The following is a 4,895-nucleotide window of genomic DNA, read 5'->3' on the forward strand; positions in this document are numbered from 1 at the left end:
TAGCTTCTAGCGTATTCTTTTGTTTAGTGTTACTTCACCCAGATTTCTCAAATAATTTTTTTTTCACTTCATTGAACTCTAGTAAATTTTTGGTAAAAACATTTTTTAAGATTAACCGGCTATACCTGGGAGTACGCTGAGTACCTGTGTACATAATATATAATTTGAAAAGAGACTGGATAGGTTCTCTCACGTTATTCTTTATTCATTCTTTAATGAACTAAATATTTTGAATAGTTTTTCTGTTTAAGATTCTGGGCATTTTAGTTAGTACTTTGTCATGTGTATTCCTACAGTTAATTTATTTCAAATTTTTGTTTTGGTTTCCTAAAATGCATTTGCCTGCGGGCGCCAACACCCTCCTTCAATTTTTTTTTTATGATTAAACCTCTAGCCAAATTTTTTAAACATTGACAATCTGGTACCCTTTGCATAATCTTTTATTAATGAACTAAATATTTTAAATGGTTTTTTTTGTTTAAGATTCTGGGCATTATAGTTTGTACTTTGTTATGTGTAATCATACAGTAAAATTTATTGAACATTTTTTTTTAGTTTCTTAAAATTCAATTGCCTGCGGGCTCTAACACCCTCCTTCAATTTTTTTTTTTTTAGTAATGTAAATCTAGTTGATAATTTTGTATTGACTTGAAAATTGATAACTTGGAACCCTTGAATAATCCTTATCTTTAATGAACTAAATATTTTGAATAGTTTTTCTGTTTAAGATTCTGGGCATTTTAGTTTGTACTTTGTAATGTGTATTACTACAGTTAATTTTGTTCAAATTTTTTTTTTGGTTTTCTAAAATGCATTTGCTTGCGGGCGCACAACACCCTCCTTCAATTTTTTTTTTTATGATTAAACCTCTAGCCAAATTTTTTAAACATTGACAATCTGGTATGCTTTGCATAATCTTTTATTAATGAAATAAATATTTTAAATGGTTTTTTCTGTTCAATATTCTGGGCATTTTAGTTTGAACTTTGAAATGTATTTTTCTTCTGTAAAATTTTTTCCAAATTTTTTTTGTTTTCTAAAATGCATTTGCCTGTAGGCGCCAACACCCTCATTCAATTTTTTTTTTAGTAATGTAACTGTAGATGAATATTTTGTATTGACTTGAAAATTGATAACTTGGTGCCCTATGAATAATCATTGTTTAATGAACTAAATATTTTGAATTATTTTTTCTGTTTAAGATTCTGGGCGTTTTAGTTTGAACTTTGAAATGTATTTTTCAACTGTAAAATTTTTTCCAAATTTTTTTTTTGTTTTTTAAAATGCATTTGCCTGCAGGCACCAACACCTTCCTTCAATTTTTTTCTATGATTTTACCTCTAGCCAAATTGTTTAAACTTTGACAATCGGGTACCCTTGAATAATCCTTATCTTTAATGAACTAAATATTTTGAATTATTTTTTCTGTTTAAGATTTTGTGCATTTTAGTTTGTACTTTGTAATGCGTATTTCTACAGTTAAATTTTTTCAAAATTTTTTTTTGGTTTCCTAAAATGCATTTGCCTGCGGGCGCTAACACCCTCCTTCATTTTTTTTTTATGATTAAACCTGTAGCCAAATTTTTTAAACATTGACAATCTGGTACCCTTCGCATAATCTTTTATTAATCAAATAAATATTTTAAATGGTTTTTTTTTGTTTAAGTTTCTGGGCGTTTTAGTTTGTACTTTGCAATGTGTATTCCTACAGTTAATTTTTTTCAAATTTTTTTTTATGATTAAACCTCTAGCCAAATTTTTTAAACATTGAAAATCTGGTACCCTTTGCATAATCTTTTATTAATGAAATAAATATTTTAAATGGTTTTTTCTGTTTAATATTCTGGGCATTTTAGTTTGAACTTTGAAATGTATTTTTCTTCTGTAAAATTTTTTCCAAATTTTTTTTGTTTTCTAAAATGCATTTGCCTGCAGGCGCCAACACCCTCCTTCAATTTTTTTTTTTAGTAATGTAAATCTAGTTGAACATTTTGTATTGACTAGAAAATTGATAACTTGGAACCCTTGAATAATCCTTATCCTTAATGAATTAAATATTTTGAATAGTTTTTCTGTTTAAGATTCTGGGCATTTTAGTTTGTACTTTGTCATGTGTATTCCTACAGTTAATTTTTTTCAAATTTTTTTTTATGATTAAACCTCTAGCCAAATTTTTTAAACATTGACAATCTGGTACCCTTTGCATAATCTTTTATTAATGAAATAAATATTTTTTTTAATGGTTTTTCTGTTTAATATTCTGGGCATTTTAGTTTGAACTTTAAAATGTATTTTTCATCGGTAAATATTTTTCCAAATTTTTTTTTTTTTGTTTTCTGAAAAGCTTTTTCCTACGGGCGCCAACACCCTCCTTCAATTTTTTTTTTATGATTAAACCTCTAGCCAAATTTTTTAAACATTGACAATCTAGTACCCTTTGCATAATCTTTTATTAATGAACTAAATATTTTAAATGGTTTTTTTTGTTTAAGATTCTGGGCATTATAGTTTGTACTTTGTTATGTGTAATCATACAGTAAAATTTATTGAAAATTTTTTTTTAGTTTCTTAAAATTCAATTGCCTGCGGGCTCTAACACCCTCCTTCAATTTTTTTTTTTTTAGTAATGTAAATCTAGTTGATAATTTTGTATTGACTTGAAAATTGATAACTTGGAACCCTTGAATAATCCTTATCTTTAATGAACTAAATATTTTGAATAGTTTTTCTGTTTAAGATTCTGGGCATTTTAGTTTGTACTTTGTAATGTGTATTACTACAGTTAATTTTGTTCAAATTTATTTTTTGGTTTTCTAAAATGCATTTGCTTGCGGGCGCCAACACCCTCCTTCAATTTTTTTTTTTATGATTAAACCTCTAGCCAAATTTTTTAAACATTGACAATCTGGTATGCTTTGCATAATCTTTTATTAATGAAATAAATATTTTAAATGGTTTTTTCTGTTCAATATTCTGGGCATTTTAGTTTGAACTTTGAAATGTATTTTTCTTCTGTAAAATTTTTTCCAAATTTTTTTTGTTTTCTAAAATGCATTTGCCTGTAGGCGCCAACACCCTCATTCAATTTTTTTTTTAGTAATGTAACTGTAGATGAATATTTTGTATTGACTTGAAAATTGATAACTTGGTGCCCTATGAATAATCATTGTTTAATGAACTAAATATTTTGAATTATTTTTTCTGTTTAAGATTCTGGGTATTTTAGTTTGTACTTTGTAATGTGTATACCTACAGTTAAATTTTTTCAAATTTTTTTTTTTGTTTTCTAAAATGCATTTGCCTGCAGGCGACAACACCCTCTTTCAATTTTTTTTTATGAATTAACCTCTAGCCAAATTTTTTAAACATTTTACAATCTGGTACCCCTTGAATAATCCTTGTTTTATGAACTAAATATTTTAAATGGTTTTTTATGTTTAAGTTTCTGGGCGTTTTAGTTTGAACTTTGAAATGTATTTTTCAACTGTAAAATTTTTTCCAAATTTTTTTTTTGTTTTTTAAAATGCATTTGCCTGCAGGCACCAACACCTTCCTTCAATTTTTTTCTATGATTTTACCTCTAGCCAAATTGTTTAAACTTTGACAATCGGGTACCCTTGAATAATCCTTATCTTTAATGAACTAAATATTTTGAATTATTTTTTCTGTTTAAGATTTTGGGCATTTTAGTTTGTACTTTGTAATGCGTATTTCTACAGTTAAATTTTTTCAAAATTTTTTTTTGGTTTCCTAAAATGCATTTGCCTGCGGGCGCTAACACCCTCCTTCATTTTTTTTTTATGATTAAACCTGTAGCCAAATTTTTTAAACATTGACAATCTGGTACCCTTCGCATAATCTTTTATTAATCAAATAAATATTTTAAATGGTTTTTTTTTGTTTAAGTTTCTGGGCGTTTTAGTTTGTACTTTGCAATGTGTATTCCTACAGTTAATTTTTTTCAAATTTTTTTTTATGATTAAACCTCTAGCCAAATTTTTTAAACATTGACAATCTGGTACCCTTTGCATAATCTTTTATTAATGAAATAAATATTTTAAATGGTTTTTTCTGTTTAATATTCTGGGCATTATAGTTTGAACTTTGAAATGTATTTTTCTTCTGTAAAATTTTTTCCAAATTTTTTTTGTTTTCTAAAATGCATTTGCCTGCAGGCGCCAACACCCTCCTTCAATTTTTTTTTTTAGTAATGTAAATCTAGTTGAACATTTTGTATTGACTAGAAAATTGATAACTTGGAACCCTTGAATAATCCTTATCCTTAATGAATTAAATATTTTGAATAGTTTTTCTGTTTAAGATTCTGGGCATTTTAGTTTGTACTTTGTCATGTGTATTCCTACAGTTAATTTTTTCAAATTTTTTTTTATGATTAAACCTCTAGCCAAATTTTTTAAACATTGACAATCTGGTACCCTTTGCATAATCTTTTATTAATGAAATAAATATTTTTTTTAATGGTTTTTCTGTTTAATATTCTGGGCATTTTAGTTTGAACTTTAAAATGTATTTTTCATCGGTAAATATTTTTCCAAATTTTTTTTTGGTTTCCTAAAATGCATTTGCCTGCGGGCGCTAACACCCTCCTTCGATTTTTTTTTTATGATTAAACCTCTAGCCAAATTTTTTAAACATTGACAATCTAGTACCCTTTGCATAATCTTTTATTAATGAACTAAATATTTTAAATGGTTTTTTTTGTTTAAGATTCTGGGCATTATAGTTTGTACTTTGTTATGTGTAATCATACAGTAAAATTTATTGAAAATTTTTTTTTAGTTTCTTAAAATTCAATTGCCTGCGGGCTCTAACACCCTCCTTCAATTTTTTTTTTTTTAGTAATGTAAATCTAGTTGATAATTTTGTATTGACTT

This window comes from Metopolophium dirhodum, chromosome 8 (assembly GCF_019925205.1).
Source record: "Metopolophium dirhodum isolate CAU chromosome 8, ASM1992520v1, whole genome shotgun sequence".
Taxonomy (NCBI): Eukaryota; Metazoa; Arthropoda; class Insecta; order Hemiptera; family Aphididae; genus Metopolophium; species Metopolophium dirhodum.